This window comes from Ovis canadensis, chromosome 6 (assembly GCF_042477335.2).
Source record: "Ovis canadensis isolate MfBH-ARS-UI-01 breed Bighorn chromosome 6, ARS-UI_OviCan_v2, whole genome shotgun sequence".
Lineage (NCBI taxonomy): Eukaryota > Metazoa > Chordata > Mammalia > Artiodactyla > Bovidae > Ovis > Ovis canadensis.
Genome location: NC_091250.1, coordinates 113487179 through 113506265, shown reverse-complemented (window position 1 = coordinate 113506265; position 19087 = coordinate 113487179).

Below are 19087 nucleotides of genomic sequence, written 5' to 3'. Positions count from 1 at the left end.
CCCTGCCTTTGGGAATTTTATAGCCCTTTTGAGGAGGCTAGATACAATCGTGCCTTCAATTTTACGTTCATTCACTCCCTTGTTGTACTAGATGCCTTGTCTGTAATAATAAATTTGGTAGATACATCCTTGTTTTCAGGGAGGTTATAGTCAAATGAGTTACTTAAGTGATGCAAAACTTCTCTTCTACTTGCCTGCTGCAAATGCCGTACCTCTTTGCTTAAGGCACTTTGTATTTTGCAAATATGGAATAGAATGAAATAAAACAAGGCTTTGTAGTCTTGGGGCTTTATTAATTTTACAAGATGGTTTCAGCACATTTACTAGTGTCTGGTGAAGAATCGTGATAATTAAAATTCAGCTGTACTAATTAAAACAAATGAATAAAGTCTTTAATGTTCTTTTCCTCACAATTTTTAATTTCCTTTTTGCTTACTCCTGACTTTGCAGAATTCTGTAATAGTCATTGGGGTTTTTACTGTCATTAGGGAAATTTATGAAGTTATATAGCTCAGGAAGCCTGAAGAAATCCTATAACAGTAATATTTGAATAAATTTAGTTTCCTTTGGGTCAGCTTTTTAAAATCAATGAATTTAAACTGATCGGTATTCTGAAAGTCAAACTTTCATAAGAAATTCTGACCGGTGTTTGTTATTTTAATGTTCTAGGGTTAAAACTGAGTCCCTGTAGGCTTTCTCAAGTCTCAGGAATTAAAAGCTATATTTGTGATATGAAATCAGCTAAATAAAAACTGCATAGAAAACAAAGTGCTAATATTGGTTATCTCTGCTTGCCAAGATAATTTTGTTTTGTGCTTTTGTTTATTTGTTTACATTTTTCTACATTCTTAAATTTTAAATTTAGCAACTAGGTGACTTAGAAAATTACAATAATAGCAAGTGGGACTGGTGCTGAGGCTGAAACTCCAAAACTTTGGCCGCCTGATGTGAAGAACTGACTCATTGGAAAGGACCCTGATGCTGGGAAAGACTGAAGGTGGGAGGAGAAGGGGACGACAGAGAATGAGATGGTTGGATGGCATCATCAACTCCATGGACATGAGTTTGAGCAAGCTTTGGGAGTTGGTGATGGACAGGGAAGCCTGGTGTGCTGCAGTCCATGGGGTCACAAAGAGTTGGACGCAACTGATTGACTGAACTGAACTGAACTGAAATGCCATTAATGGGCTTCCCTGGTGGCTCAGATGGTAAAGAATCTGCCTGCAACGCTGGAAACCCAGGTTCAGTCCCTGGGTTGGGAAGATCCCCTGGAGAAGGGAATAGCAATGCACTCCAGTATTCTTGCCTAGAGAATTCCATGGACAGAGGAGCCTGATGGGCTACAGTCCATGAGGTCCCAGAGAGTTGGACATGACTGAGTGAGTATCAGATGCTTTTAATGGTTGAGATTTCTGCCATAGATGGGATTTACCTTTCAAAGGCAGGTGTCAACTTCCTTTTGAACAATTCTTTCACATTTACAATGGAGGCATCCTTTGGCATATTTTGTTTTATGAATTGGTATTTCATTTCTTTCTTTCTTTATAAAGAAATTTGCCATTTATTTCTTTAGAACACTAACTCATCAGGTCCTTTCTGAATTAGTTTGATAATTTGATATTGCCATTAGATAATGGAGTGTTTGGCTTCCTGTTTTTAATTTAGTAAAATTAAAATTGAAAATGTAGTGCTTCCTTGTGATTTATTGATAGTATAATATCAGTAATAAGTGATGAGTCACATAAATGGGGGAGTTTTGAGGGAAATCAGATTTCTGCCTGTCAATATATTGGGTTGGCCAATATATTGAACTTTTGAACTGAATGAACTTTTTGGCCAACCCAATAATTCCTAACTCCTCTCCCTCCAATAATAGTAGGAACTTGGTAAGTGGTTTCAAATGAAATGAGAGAAAGAGTTCACTCCTGACTTCATGAGTATGTGATGAAATTGACGTCATGAGTTGTGCGCCCAATAACTAGCTTTTGAATCTGAGAGCGGATTTCAGTTTCTTTCACTAGCTGTGTGATCTTTGACAGATTATTTTACCTCTCCGAGTTTCCTAATCCGTGAAATATGGAAGGTAGTTTTTACCTTTCAAAGTTACTTTGACTAGGTAATATGCACAAAACGTTTACCACTGTACTTGGCTCACATGGCTATTGTTGGAATAGGAGAAAGATACCTGTGAGTGGAAAAAGCCTCATATAATATTCTTGACTACTGAATTTAGGAAAGTTAACCTTTCTCTAGAATAATAATCAACTCTGACAGGAAGTTATGAACTTTTGTAATAGAGGATGTATTACAAAGCACTGTTGGGGTTTTGAGTCTTGTTAATGACACCAAGTGATCTTCTGAGCATGGAGTGAGTACCATTGCCTACACAGCAATTAACTTCACCCTTCATTAGTAATGTGCCTACAGACATGATTTCTTTTGCTCTTATCTTATCTCACTAGGATGCCATCCAAGGGAACACTTAAATAAAAATCCAGTTGTCATGTCTTGCTGTTAGCTGAGCAAATGTAGGGTAAACACCATTAAGGTTAAATGTGTTACACTAACCTCTGTTGAATGAGTAACAAGAAGGCCAAGAACTCCATCTAAGCTAAGGAACAGCTAATTTTGAATGACAAAATGGAATCTTCTAAATTTAGACCTGGGTTTAATGAGGGGTTTCAGGTATTCTTACCTGAAAGCACAAGAGAAAAACTGAAGTTGTTTCTTCATTTGGGGTCTGTTTATTACTTATAATTATGGTCCCTGTTCAGGATCACAATCGAGGATTTTAAAATATTTTTTTATTCCCCCTTTTCCTCTTTCATTCTCATCAGGAATTATTTGCTAAGTCACTTCAGTCGTGTCCAACATGTTGCGACCCTATGGATCATATAGCCCACTGGGCTCCCCTGTCCATGGGATTTTCCAGATAAGAATACTGGAGTGGGTTGCCATGCCCTCCGTCAGAGAAGGAATTATTTACCGAGCATCTATTATGCCCAAAATACTAAGCTAAATTTTGAAAGCCAAAAGTATGACAGAATTGCTGCTCTTCATACCTATTCTGGCAGTGTAGGTGGCTCAGATAGTATAGAATCTGTCTTTAAAAATGCGGGAGACCCAGGTTCAATCCCTCAGTTGGGAAGATCCCCTGGAAGAGGGAATGGCAACCCACTCCAGTATTCTTGCCTGGAGAACTTCATGGATTGAGGAGCCTGTCAGGCTATAGTCCATAGGCTTGCAAAGAGTCAGACACCACTGAGCAACTAAAACAGAGAGGACAAAATAGCTATAGGAGGAGGTTGGTTTTGATGATGAATATCAGATAAATTTCTATATAAAATATCCTGAGTTGGCAGTTTAGTAGAGACTGAGCTTGTCTTTCCCTCAGACTCTAATAGATCAAAACACTTTATTTATCTTCAATTTTCCCAAATCAAAGCTGGCACTGCTACCTTAATCTACTTTTTTTTTTTTTTTTTTTACAGGCACTAAAATTCTAAGGTGTCATCTGGAATTTGAGAGCCATGCTCCATTAACACTAATGAGTGACTTTTGGTTAAATCTTCATGGATCAGGCTGAACATTTCCCTGTGGGTATTGATTCACCTTTCATTTCAGTGGGTATCACACCAGCCTGCACTGAAATTGTTTGCATCATTTAACCTGTAAGGGTGTCCAACAAATCTATGATTTATGATTTGGAAAGTATCCAGCTTGGTCCAGATTGTTACTGAAAATTTCCTGATTTCTTCCTTTCTATTCAGGTCAAATAGAGGCCTGTAAATTTCCAGGCACTCCTTGTTTCCTGTAGGGCTCAGGTCAAAATACTTTATAAATGGGGTAATATGACTTCTAAAATGACTGTTCTAACAATAATGGAATCATGTAAATTTACTTCTGAAGGTTGGAAGATCAAGTTAAACATCCATGACAGACTGTATATTTTTGTCTATATATTTTGAAATAACCTTCAGATTCACAGCTATGTGGGTGGGCAATTTTAAAAAATTCCTGAAAAATGCAAGGAACCTCCAAAAATCATATTTTTACTTGCTACATAATTCTGAATAGTGTTTATATTAACTGTATCTACCTTGAGTGCAAACTTGATGTCAGGAACTATTGTTGAGATATGTAATTCAAGGTGAATAAGAAGGTGTTAGGCTTTCCTGGTGGCTCAGATGGTAAAGTGTCTGCCTGCAATGCGGGAGACTAGGGTTTGATCCCTGGGTTGGGAAGATCCCCTAAAGAAGGAAATGGCAACCCACTCCAGCCAGTACTCTTGCCTAGAAAATTCCATGGATGGAGGAGCCTGGTGGGCTACAGTCCATGGGGTCGCAAAGAGTCGGACACAACTGAGCAACTTTGCTTTCTTTTTAAGAAGGTGTTAGGTTCTATGATTTTGTCATGAGCCATAACTTTGAGGCCTCAGCCTCCCACCACTAATGAATTTTCCTCTAACGCTCCAAGATTTTGAAACTTTGAACTGCTGGCAGTCAAGTGTGGATCTTTGTGCCTGTGTCTCAGCCCTTTGGTTTGGGGACCTGGTCCTTGCCAGCATTTTCTTAACAAGTTGAGTCCCTATTATAGTCTGACTGTTAGATGGGGAGCCATTAATACTTGGCAATTTTTTGCTGTCATAATGATGCTGAGGACTTTCCAGATGGCTTTTCCCTTTCTCTCTAGAAGAACTATGACTTACTTATTCCCTTTGATGGGGTTTTGATCAAGCAGACATTCGTCATGACCTTGATCCAGAGTAGAGACAAGACTTGGTTGGTTCACCTCTAGTCTGGGGATGACATATATAATACTCTGTCTTGTATTCCCTAGGACAGGCTCACATACTTGTCAGAGGTTTGGCTTTCTGATACAAGGATGAGGCTTTAGGAAGGTGGGAGTCATGTCTATTAGGGTTGGAGTGTTGCCAGGATACATTTTGAGGAAAAACAGAGAAAGAAATATCCAATTGAATTTTTGAAATAACTAAACCAGCTGTGAAGGGAACAGGAAGTAGACAGATGAGGGTGTTTTGTTTTCTTTGGGCCTGTCTCTGTAGTACTCTCAAAAGTGAAAAGTGAAAGCTAAAGTCACTTAGTTGTGTCTGACTCTGTGATCCCATGGACTATACAGTCCCTGGAATTCTCTAGGCCAGAATGCTGGAGTGGTCTTTCAAACCCAAGGATCAAGCCCAGATCTCCCGCATTACAGGCAGCTTCTTTACCAGCTGAGCCTCAAGGGAAGCCCAAGAATACTAGAGTGGGTAGCCTATCCCTTCTCCAGAAGAGCTTCCCAACCCAGGAATCAAACCAGAGTCTCCTGTATTGCAGGTGGATTCTTTACCAACTGAGCTACCGGGGAAGCTCCTGTAGTTCTCTCAGGCTAGGCACTTAATGTCAGTTTAGATTAGGAACAAAATGAGACTTTTCTGCTATTAAGTTTAAAGGCAAATAATTGTCTCACATCCAACTTTGTTCCCCATCTTTTTCTCTTACACCTCCCACTCAACCTTAAAGAGAGAAAAAAAAGGAATTTCCTATGGAGTTTTATAGTTCATGTTACCTCAGCAGTATTCTCCTTCAGAATAAGGGCAGCAGCAGTCGGCAAATCTCTCCCATGTGGGAGTGATGAAGGTTCCGTGTCAAGCTTCTTTCCGTCTTACAGTTCTTGTACTTGGGCTGCTCTTTGACTAAAATCCTTCTCTTTGCCTTCGCTGAGGTTTCTGCTTAGACATGCCCCCTCTTTCATGTTCTCCCTGACCTGCTCCATCTGAGCTGGGGTCTCTCTCAGTGTCCCTCAATCTCCTTGGACTCTGCCCACTGCTTTCTGCTCCACTGGACTCATCACTCCTGGGAAACTGCCTCTTCCATGAGAGAGTAAGCTCTCCGAGGGCAGATACTTCTTACTGCTGTGCAGGGTCAGCTACCTGGTAAAGCTTCAAAATATATATAAAGAAATATTCATTTATTTTTTTATTGGGCTGTGGTGGCAAGTCTTAGGTAAGGCACCCAGCATCTTTTGTTGCCATGCATGGGCTTCTCTCTAGCTGTGACTCTGGGGGGCTCAGTAGTTGTGGCGGGTGGGCTTCGTTGCCCCAAGACATGTGGGATCTTAGTTTCTTGGCCAGGGATGGAACCCATGTCCCTGGCCTTGGAAGGTGGATTCTTAACCACTGAACCACCAGGGAAAGTCTCTCAAAAAATCTTTATGGAATCAATGTATTCATTTCTCACCTCAGGCTCTGTGTGTAGGCTCTGAGCCTCTGTATACATGCAGCTCTGCTTGGCCTGTTGCCCTAATCCGAGACGTGCAGCTTTTTGCATTTCTGAAATCAGGATATGCATCAAAAATAAAGATTTAATAGGTGGTGGTTATCACCATCAAAGCTAAATCGATATACATCTTATAAGTCCGTGTGTCTTAGAATCAAGGACACTGTCGTAGACAGAATGTACGTGCGTGCTAAGTCGCTCAGTCGGGTGCAACTCCTTGCCATCCTATGGACTGTAGCCCTCCAGGCCCCTCTGTCCATGGGATTCTCTAGGCAAGAATACTGGAATGGGTTGTCATGCCCTCCTTCAGGGGCTCTTCCAACCCAGGGGTCGAACCCACGTCTCTTAAGTCTCCTGCATTGGCAGACAGGTTCTTTATCCCTAGCACCACCTGGGAAGCCCCGGTAGACAGAATGCTCCCCCACCAAAGGTATCTGTGTCCCTGATACTTGTAAATATATGTCACCTTACATGGCAAAAGGGACTGTGCAGATGTGATTCAGTTAAGGATTTTAGGATGGCAAGGTTTCCCTGGGCTTTTAAGACTGCTTGCCTACGTGCTTTTTGTGACCCAATGGACTATAGCCTGCAGATTGGCCAATGTAATTACAAGCATCTTTATAAGAGAGAAGTAGGAAATTCAGAGTTAGAGAGGAAGATTTTGTGATGGAAGCAGAAGTTGGAGTGATGCCACAGGAGAAGGAAGGTGCCCTCTAGAAGCTGGAAATTCAAGGACATGGGATTCTTCCCTAAAGACTCTGAAAGGATCATGACTCTGCCAGTCATTTGAGACATCCACCTCCAGAACTATATGATAATAAATTTGTATTGTTTTAAACCATTAAACTTGGTTGATTGGGTACAGCCATATTATTACAAGCAAGAGCATGGATTACGTTCTGGAAATTTAAAAAGTTTTTATTTAATCTTTCCAACAAGGAAGGGTGAGAGTCAGTGGGTACATGTCCGACATTCCTGCCCCTCAGTGGGAGCATTTGGAGGTATGTTTCATGCAGCCCCCCAGGGATCCCTTTCAAGACTGAGCCCTAATTGCCCTCAGTACTCATTAGCGACCCTCTTACTGACTTGCCTTACTACCTTGCCTTCAAGCTTCCTGGATTACTTCCAAGATAAACCTTTGGCATCTTAATCCTCACCTCAGGTTCGGGCTTTTGGATGAGCCCAAACTGGGATGTCATCTTAGGTCAAGAGACTTGGCCCCAGCCATCTTCCCCTCTGTCTTCGTCCTTGCTACCCTCTCTCTTGCCCACCAACAGCCAACTACAGCAGCCATTATTCAGCATCTAATCTGTTCTGAATTCCTGCCTTCCATAGGATGTTTGCACTTCCTCCAACTGCATAAATGCTCCTAAACTGGGTTCATCCTGTAGGTTCCCAATCAATGTCCCTTCTTTATGGAGTTTCCCTGGTCCTCCAGACTATGAATGTTTTCCCCTAATCCTCCTGCACTTTTCACGGCACCAACCACAAATGAAATGAGTTAATTATTTTATGGGAGGATGGTTATCTGTGAGTGTCACATGATGTGGGTGTCAGGTAAGATTTATGGGAAACTCACAGGCAGAAGGGACAATGTGGTGCATATGCCCCATCCTCTCAGCGGCTAGCACAGCTGGACAAATCATGGGGAGTGCTGCAAGAGGAGGACCCTGCTGTGTACCATGTATGCGTTTATAAGGTAACTGGGGGGAGGCAGGGTCAGCTAATGAACACACGATGGTAGAAGCTTCCTGGACAGAGATATATACCAGATCTACCTTATTGTGCCAGAGCTTAGCTTGAAGTCTCATCCTAATTTTCTTCCTTCCTTCCTCCCTCCCTGTTTCCCTCCCTTCCTTGCTTTCTTTTTCTTTCTTTATTGTTGAAGTATAGCTGTTTTACAATGTTGCATTAGTTTTAGGTGTACAGCAAAGTGATTCATATATATAAATACAAAATCTATTCTTTTTTGATTCTTTTCCCTTATAGGTTATTACAAAATGTTGAGTATAGTTCCCTGTGCTATACAGTAGGTCCTTATCATTTATCTATTTTATGTATAGTAATATACTGACTCGATGGACATGAGTTTGAGTACGCTCCGGCAATTGGTGATGGACAGGGAAGCCTGGCGTGCTGCAGTCCATGGGGTTGCAGAGTCAGACACGACTGAGCAACTGAACTGACTGACTGAATGTCCATATGTTAATTCCACACTCCTAATTTTACCTTAAGTTTTAAGTGGAGAGCCCCAACAGTTGAAAAACAAGTTGAATTCAGACTTCCAATATATGTATATGTATTTATGTTTATACATGTTTCACTGTCACATTAAATGTCAAATAGTAGCAAAGCTGAATTTCTTCATTGATATAAGCATACACAAAATAAAAATAGACAAAAACAGAAATGAAATTTTAAAAATAGGAAATTGCAAAATGTCTTTGCATGTCCTAATAGATCATTTCATGTGTTTCCTGAGCGCACACACCGCGAGGTGATTACTGAGCTAGAGCAGTGCTTTCCTGAGAGACAGACCCCCTGGGAGCTGGTTAACATGCAGGCTCTGATTCATCGGGCCTGGGAGGGGCCTGGAATTCTGCATTTCCCAGGTGATGCCAATGGAATTGTTTTGGGAACCACACTCTGTGTGGCCAGCATCTTGCTATCCAAAATATCCATAAGCCACTGAGATTTAGATGCTTGGGTTGAACAGATTGATATGGCATCTTCTGTCATTTTGTAATGATTTGCTCTGTCTCACATTTTGCTGTTTCCAGGTAGACTCAGTGGGATGTGTATGACCTTCACTGCATCGTTGAATGATTGCCCATTGGAAAAAAACAAAAAGTGAAGGGCAACTGGGAAAGGTAAAAGTTTGTTGACTCTTCATTTCTCTTGGCCTTTAAGATCCAATTATCTGTTTTTCTTCCTCTGAAGGGATAGCAGAAACCCGGTGAGCCCCGTGAGCGGGCTCTGTGCCGGGTGCTTTCCACGTGCTGTTTCATTTCAGCTCTGACTCTAATGGCAGAAACCAGTCTGAATACAAAGAGATCTGCTGTGTGTGTGTGTGTGTGTGTGTGTGTGTGTGTGTGTGTGTGTGTGAAGGGGGAGGACTCAGCTTTCTCTTCTGACCCTCTCTCTGATCTGTCTTGACGGATGGACCAAACCATTCAAACTCCCTCTGCTCAGGGATGCAGCTGAGAGTTTCCCAGTTAGTGACAGAATCTGAGTGATTTGTAGGCATTTGTGTGCTGATTGTCTTGCCCTCTAGGCATGAACTGTGTTGTATCAGGAGGGCAAGAGGGTTCCAAAGAGATTTAATATGCCTTGTATGAGCTTCAACCATCTGCCTGCCAGCTCTCAGTGTGAGCATAATATATGTTTCCAGAATCAAACACAAAGAGTCTGTTTTTTTCCTCCCTCTTTCTTTTTCCTTTTTTCAGAAGCTTTTAGTTCAAGTCATTTGTCTCTTCCTTGTCTTTTGGGGGTAGGCGACCAGGGTCACCCTTTCTACAATTACATTGGCTTTCATTTTGTTTTCTGATTCCTCTGGCATATTTAATTCAATGGGTTTCCCTTTCCTGCTTGCCATGTACCCCCGACAGAAACATATCCTTGAAATTAGTACACATCCATGGAATCTTGTGATGCATCTATGAGGTGGTTGGAATTGAACTTCAAGCATTCCCAGTGAGTACAGATTAGACCCTGGACATCTGAAAATTCTTCCCAGGCTAAATCCAAATGCTGTTCTTCTGAATAATGCAACTTGAACCTCCTCTCTTCTCTCAGTGGAAATCGTGTGACTTTTGATGGGCCTGTTCTAGTAGCTATAACTTGTTGTAGGACTCAAGTTATTCCGGTGTTGAGTGTCCTTGCTCTGGAACTTTTGTGTCATTATAGGGATCTTAAGCTCTGAAAGAGATGAAAGTAAGTTAAGCCAATCACAGAGTTCTTAACTTCAAATCTCACTTAAGTTACAGGAATTTAGCAGAAGATTCAGGAAGCTCTTTACATGAAAGCTGGGTGGGAACACGATTAGAACTCTCCTAGCATCACTCAGCAAGCAATGGCTGGGCAGGGAGGGACGAGGGGAAAGTGAACTTTCGATATTCTCTTGTAAAGGCTCTAGGGCATAGAGGTCAAAATTCTTCAGTTCTGCTTATTTTTATTTAGTCCACAAAATTGGCATTGTTTGGTATTAGACAGTGTATGTTTAAAAACTGCTTCCTCTTTAAATGCATTTCACATTCAACTCTCCCTACAGGGGAGGCTAAGAGAGCTCCACCCCTTGTTGCTCTTCTCATCTAGTGAAGATGGGGTTTAGGGAAAGCACGGAGGCTCTGGAGGACTGCCTGCATGCCTGGCCAGGCTCCATCTCTTTCTAGCTGTGTGACCTTGAGAAGGTAATAAACATCTCCGTGCTGTATTTTTTCTCAGTTGTAAAGTAGGGATTATGATAGCGTTTCATTATGAGTTGATGAAATGATCAAATATAATAATGCATAATAATATATGTAAAGTACTGAGCAAGTGCCTGCCACATAGCACTGTGTTGGCTACTGTTACTGTCATTACCATGGAGATGAAGGATGGAGAAGATTGAAAGCGTGGATTCCCCATAATGACTTGTGCTGTTTAGCTGTGGAAGACGATGTCTGGACACATCTTTGCCCCTGGAGGACTAAGAAGTCAGGGCTTGAGCAAGGAATGAAGGAAATAGAAATAGTATTTTTTTTAAAGCTTTGGTTTAAGTGTATGGCTGCCATAGGTGTGTGGCTGGATGGGAACCATTGCTTCCTACCTTTCAGGCAGGATTAGCCTTGCCCTCTCCTTCTTTTAACCCCCAGGTGTTTAGACTTGATCTGAACTTGAGTCATTTTTTGTTTTGTTTGTGATGCTGATAGAGCCTTAGGGGGACCTTGTCCAGAACTCACTGAGTGTCTGATGCAAGGCAGATCTGGGCCTCTGTGGGTAGTTAGAACTAAACAACCTTCAGGGGGATGGCATGGTTTGGGCCAGAGCCCAGAACCTGTCCATTCACTGTCCCAGCTATCTTTCCTGTGGACTTTTTAAGGACAGTGGCCACACCAATTAGAATGGACCAGTCAAAGGAGGGATGTGAAGCAATGAAATGCAAACAGAGATGGTGCTTGCCTCAAGCCCCTTCAGCTCCTTCCCCCTACCCCATCTTTTGGATCTTTAGCTTTCTGGCTCCCATGGGATCTCCTCTCTCATGTTTGGCTCTGCTTTTTCCTGCTGGTTCCCTATCTCTGCTCCATTGTCTGTGGCCTCTACGGCCACCATTGTTCAAGGAGGGTGGGTGCTGTGGTCAGGACTCTGATCTTCCTTTGCCTGGTCTTAGCCACATTCCTGACCGCCGCTGCCCACTTGGCTCCAAGATTTCATATCGATGCCCCACTTGCTTCCCAAGTGCACTCTGGTTCTCCACCCTTGAGCTGTGGTACTTCAGGGTATGGCATAGCCTTGATACCACTGAGGGTTTGGTTGTTATGCAATATTAACTGGTTGGATAGCATCACTGACTCAGTGGACATGAACCTGGGCAAACTCCGGGGCATAGTGAGGGACAGGGAGGCCTGGTGTGCTGCACTCCATGGGGTCTCAAAGAGTCTGACACAGCTTAGCAACTGAACAACAACAACATACAGTATCAGTCCTGTCATTGTCATTGGCGCCGACCTTGGCACTTCTACCAAAACCATGATGAACCAGACCCTTTCCCACAAGCATAATGACACTTGTATTAAGCCCCAGACAGGTGACGTATAACTTACTCTCTTAGTCTCTTAACACACCTGTAATGCTGCAACTTTTCTATTTATTTGTTTGGCATCTTCAGATTGTATGTTTCTCGTGAGTCAAAATACAAGTTCCTTCCAGGGTTGGGTTGGAAGAGGATTGATATCACACTGAATGACTTAACCCCTTACACGTCCCAACTTCCTTTTGTGCTGACCATCAGCCGATTATGTTGGCCTAAGCCTTGAACCTTTCCTATACTAGAATATGTCTCCTTCGCATCCCAGACAGCCAGAGCAGGACTTTCATCCAGGGAGCCCCTTTACAGCTTTTCAGATAACTAAACCTTGGCAGCTCTGAAGTACAAGGACTGAAACTCCAAGTTACTGCATCAGAGGAATAAGCTTGGCTGGGATGTGGGAGTGGTATCTAAAGGCTGTGATGCTGAGTCCTTCTCTGTCCCTCCATCTCCCCCCTCCCCTCTTTCTCTCTCCCTCCCTCCCTCCCTCTTCCTTTCTCACTTTCTCCCCTTTCTCATTTTTTTCTTTTGTTTTGCACCTAGCTCAAAGTAAAGCTTTTTGGGGCATGATTTAGTAAAGATGTACAGGGGCACTGAGAAAATGACTCAGTGGAAAGAGCATGGGCTATCAGGCGATTTAGAATCTGAGTCCCACTCTGCCAGTCTGCTCGCTGTGTACACTTAGGCAAAAACCTTAACCTCTCTGTGCCTCTCATTCTGTAAGTTTCTCTTGTTCTATTAGGGGGTGGAGAAGGAGGAAGTGGTAGGTTGGACTAAATTCTCAAAAACATTCTCTGATGGAAATGGGCTGTTCGCAGTTAGTGTTGGAAAAGTCCCAGTGTATATTAGACTTTCCACCTACCTTCTTGGTAAGGCAGACAGGGGTGCCCAGACAGAAGCCACATGCTCACTCATTGTGCCAAGAAAGAAGTGAGGCAGATACTAAGTTTAAATCAATAGTATTCCTGGAGCACTGAAGATAGAACTGTTTTCCCCCAAATTGTTTTGATTGCTGCCAGTAGCTGCTATTTGGTATGAAATCCATTCAGATCATCAAAAACCAAAGGAGCATAGAGTGCATGAAAAGATGCTGTAATTGGCACCATTGTAACTCTATACAGTGTGTGATCTTAGCTGGGAGGAAGGGAGGGGTGTTAGATAACTTGTAATCTAATTTTCTTTGTTGTAAAATAGAATGTTACCATTGTATTCCTGTGGAATTATAATTATACCATCTCAGCCAAGTAGAGCTGCCTTTCTCAGGAGGTGCTTAAAGAGCTCAATAGACATCCATTCAGCCTTGTAAACATAGTAAAACCTGGCTTGCTTGCATTTCTCTCGACTGAAAATTCCTATTAGCCAGCCTCTCCCTTCATCCTTCCTATGGGGAAAAATGATTTTAATGCTGGTGAACCCGACGTCCCAAGAGACACTGAAGTGCCTTCTGAATCATCAAAGAATTATGAAACCTTCTGTAGAGTTTCAGTGTTAATTGCAATTTACGACAGCCTAATTTTTTGAAAAGTGGTAATTCAAGTGTTGCATAAGTGATAATTAGTAGTAATAGTTGATTAATCAGACTGCTCTATTTTCTGACCACATTGAGGTACAGTATTTACAGTAACTGCAATACTGGCTCTTTCTCAGTGCCATGAAGGAGGCGGGGTAAATGAAAGTAGTATTCTCTATTTTATCATCATTCAGTTCAGTTCAGTCGCTCAGTCGTGTCCGACTCTTTGTGACCCCATGAATCATCATTATTATTATTTAAAAAATTTATTTATTTTTTAATTGGTGGGAAATTGCTTTAAATTTTGTGTTGGTTTCTGTTGTAGAACAACCCAAATTATTTATACAATTAAATATATATATATTCCTTCCCTCTTGAGCTTCCTTCTCCTTCCCCAGTTCCTCCCCTCTAGGTCATCACAGAGCACCAGGCTGGGCTCCTTGTGTTATTTAGCAACTTCCCACTAGCTATCCATTTACACATGATAGTGTATATCTGTCAATGTTGCTTTCTCCCCATCCTCATCTTCCCCCAATGTGTCCACAAGTCTGTTCTATATTAGTTTCATCAGTACTTTTCTTCTATATTCCATATGTATATGTATTAATATTTGATACTTATTTTTCTCTTACTTACTTCACTCTGTATAAGAGGTTCTGTGTTCATCTACCTCACTAGAACTGACTCAAATTCGCTTTTTATTGCTGAATAATATTCCATTGTATATACAATATCCTTTATCCATTCATCTGTTGATGGACACTGAGGTTGCTTCCCTGTCCTGGCTATTGTAAATAGTGCTGCATTAAGCCCAGTAGTGGGACTGCTGGGTTTTATGGTAGATTTACTCCTAGTGTTTTTTTAAGGAATCTCCATACTGTTTTCCATAATGGCTGTATCAGTTTACTTCTCCAACCAACAATGCAGGAGGCTTCCCTTTTCTCCATACCCTCTTCAGCACTCATTGTTTGTATATTTTTTTGTGACGGCCATTCTGACTACTGAGAGGTGATACCTCATTGTGGTTCTGGTTTGCATTTCCCTAACAATGAACATCATGTCATGTATGCCTTATTATTTTTTATTAAGGTATAATTGACATACAATATTACATTAGTTTCAGGTGTGATATGGTCACTACTTACTGTAGTGTTCTATACTGTTCCATAGTGTTCTACACTGTTCTATAACTAAACATAGTTATAGAATTTCTTTCCTGCACTAAGAAATTTTAAGATTTACTCTTGCTGCTGCTGCTAAGTCGCTTCAGTTGTGTCCAACTCTGTGCAACCCCATAGATGGCAGCCCACCAGGCTCCCACCATCCCTGGGATTCTCCAGGCAAGATCACTGGAGTGGGTTGCCATTTCCTTCTCCAGTGCATGAAAGTGAAAAGTGAAAGTGAAGTCGCTCAGTCGTGTCTGACTCTTAGCAACTCTCACATACACAGTACAGTATTTTAACTATAGTTATCATGCGACACATTACATCCTCATGAGTTATTTATTACTTTATAGCTGGGAGATTGTACCTTTTGATCTTCACCCATTTCAGACCCCCCACCCTACCCCTAGTCTCTGCCTCTGGCAACCACCAATCTGTTCTCTGTATCTATGAACTTGGTTGGTTTTTGTTCTTGAGATGTGAGATTGTATGGTATTTGTCTTTCTCTATCGGACTTATTTCACTTAGCATAATGTCCTCAAGGTCCATTCATATTGTCAAAAATAGCACAATTTTATTCTTTTTATAGTTAAATAATATTCTATTATATTTATGTGTGATATTTTCTTTATTCATTCATCTGTTGATGAAGACAGTAGTATTCCATATAGGCTGGCAGGAGTATATTACTACTCATTATGGGCAAGTGGCAAATGGTCATTTCCAGAACTTATTCTTCAACTTTTGCGTTAACTTTTAAAATAAATGAGAAGAGAAAACAAATAAATTATGCGAATATATTATATTTGCTTCTTATGGCTTTGCAATCCCCAGGGTCATTGCTGATAACTAGACTATTAGCTGTTACAGTAAAGGTGAGTAAAATTGAATTTTGTATGATATTTAGCAGAGCCTCTTCACAAACAGAGGTTTCTTAAGGGGAGTATCAGTGCAGTAGACTTAGTTGTGTTAATTGGTCCATTCTAAATGTGTTGCAAAAGGGATAAGATCTTAAGTCAGTTAAGATTAACTTGATAACTTTTTAAAATGCTCAAGTCCTTAACAATGGGATCTTTAAAAAGTATTAGAATTGGGGTTATAGTCAGGTTCACTGCAAAGAAATAGAAAAATTCAGGAATATGTAAGAAGAAAAATTTAAAAAAATCCATTATTCTATCACCCAGAGAGAACTATGATTGCCTTTGGTATATAGCCTTCCATTTTCTTCTTATGTATACATGCAAACATTTTACAAAGCTAGCATATACTACATGTACTATATGCTGCCACCATACAACGTTACATAAAGGACATTTTCTAGGTTAGTAAATATATTCTTTAAAAACATACTTAATGCTGAGTGTATTTATGAATCATAATTTATCATACAGTCTTCTATCATCAGACTTCAAGTGGTTTACAAATTTTGGCTTTATACTGCTTCAGCAATTTATGTTTGCTCATTCATTTGCCGATCCATCCAGCCAATCAGTTTTTACTGAGTACAGTGTGCCAGGCTCTGGGTCAGTAATTAAGGACATATCATTAATCATAATCTTCCTAATAGTTAACATTTATTACCATTTCTAACTATGGACCAGGAACTTTATGAGTATCTTAATTATATGAATAGGTATTAGTATGATAATCATTCTAATAAGTTAGTATAATAATATTAACTAATTAAATCCGTATGAGGTAGATAAGGAAAACAAATAAGGAGGTTTATCTAACTGAAGTGACTTGGCCCAGATCACTTCAAGTTAGTACTTGCAAGAACCAGAATTCAAATCCAGGCAACCTGACTCCAGTCCTGCTCTTATAACCACAGTGGCTACTATGTCGATAAAAAGCACACTCTCTTGCCCCTATGAAACATTCTAATTGTAATGCTCTTTGAATTATTTTGTTTTTTTTTAATTGATTTCTGACTGCTTTCTTAGGATAAAGTCTAAAACCAGAAATGCTGAGTCAGGGCTTCCCTGGTGGCTTAGTGGTAAAGAATCCAGTTACCAACGCAGGAGACACAGGGTTCGATCCCTGATCTGGGCAGATCCCACACGCTGAAGAACAATTACTCCCATGCATCACAGCTATTGCGCTTGTGCTCTAAAGCCTGGGAGCCACAACTACTGAAGCCCATGTGCCCTAAAGCCCATGCTCTGCAGCAGGAGAAGCCACTGAGTGAGAGGCCCTTACATCGCAACTGAGTAGCCCCTGCTCACTGCACTAGAGAAAGCCCATGCACAGCAACCAAGACCCAGTGCAGCCAAAAATAAATAAAATTATGTCAAAAATCTAAATTATATTATAAAAAAAGAAATGCTGGGTCAAATATTATGAATAATCCTAGTGAATAATACTGTGGTCAAGGTCCTAAATGAGGGAGGACCAGGGGTGAGAAGACTGTCTCTCTCTGTCTCTATCTGTCCATCCATCTATCCCTCCACTCGTACATCCATCTGGGGTCTCTGTTGTTGCTCTACTATCAAGGGAGACAGCAAGAGATAGATGTAGTAGTGATTCAGACCTGGGCAGGCTTGGAGATGGTGTGGGCAATGCTCTTCCCATCAAGGCAGAGTCAGTGGGTGCCTGCCCTTCAGGAATGTTTTTCTTGACACTATATGATGCGGGATGGCAGAGGGGAGGCAGCAGGGATATGAAGAGCTCATCAAAGGAATGAGTCTAGATCACAAGTGTGAGTGTACAGCCCCTTAAGATGACTATCATTACAAGAAAATGCCTCTACCTTATACCAGTCAGAATGGCCATTATCAAAAAATCTACAAATAATGAATGCTGGAGAGGATGTGGAGAGAATGTAAATTGTTACAGGCATCACGGAGCACTGGACTGCACTGTTGGTGGGAATGTAAACTGATTCAGCCATCCTGGAGAACAGTATGAAGACTTCTTGAAAAAACTAGGACTAAATCTACCATATGACCCAGAAATCCCACCACTGGGCATATGCCCTGAGAAAACCATAATTAAAACATGTACCTCAATGTTCATAGCAGCATTTACAATAGGCAGGACATGGAAGCAACCTAGAGGTCTAGAGATAGGGGAATGGAATAAGAAGTTGTGATACACACACACACACACACACACACACACACACAGTGGAATATGACTCAGCCATAAAAAGGAGCAAATTTGAGACAATTCTAGGGAGGTGGATGAACCTAGAGCCTGTTTTACACAGAGTGAAGTAAGTCAGAAGGAGAAAAACAAGTATCATATATTAACACATATATATGGAATCTAGAAAAATGGTACTGATGAACCTATTTGCAGGGCAGGAATAGGAACTGAGACATAGAGAATAGACTCATGGACACAGCAGGGAAAGGAGAGGATGGGATGAATTGAGAGAGTGGCATTGAAATATATACTTTAAAAAGGGGAGGGGGCTCAGATGGTAAAGACTTGGGTTTGATCCCTTGGGTTTGATGGTAGGAGACTTGGGTTTGATCCCTGGGTCAGGAAGATCCCCTGGAGAAGGGAATGCATTGAAATATATACATTACCATGTATAAAATAGATAGCTAATGGGAAGTTGCTATATAGTGAAGGGAGCTCAGCCCGGTGCTTTGTGACAGCCTAGAGGGGTGGGTTGGGGTGGGAAGTGGGAGGGAAGTTCATGCAGGAAGGGACATATGAATCCCTATGGCTTAGTCATGTTGATGTATGGTGGAAACCAAGACAACATTGTAAAGCAATTATCCTTCAATTAAAAATAATAAAAAAGAAAATGCCTCTATTCACTAAAAATCACTAGTTCAGTTAAAGATTTTCTTATTTCAGTTAGTATTTAATATAGCCTTCCTTGTTCCTAAACCATAAATTACTCATATATGGCAAGTGACTCTCTATAAATATTCTTTCTGTTCCTTAAATTTCATATTTTTTCTTAAATTCTACTCCCCAAATGAACATTACCTGTACTTTGCCAACTTTCTGTCATGTAGTATCATGTAATAGCAAAAACACAGACCTGACTGGCAGTTGAAGTAGGTTTAATTCCTATCTCTGACATGAACCTGCTGTATGGTGTTGGCCAGCCTTTTTAATTCTTGATTTCTTACCTTTAAAGTAATACAGAGTTGTAATGACAATCACATGAAGTGCTACGAGCAGAAAAAAAAATAACAGTTAACCTATATTGAGTTCTTATTTTACATATCACAAAATAAGACACTGTTCTCAGTGTTTAAAATGCAGACATGTACTTTCCTCAGAATAATCACATGGTAAGCTGGATTCCAAATAGCTCTATGGCTTTCACCCCTGGTTTTCCTTCTGTGATTATGTTACATTATGTGGGATTTTGAAGATGTGATTACGT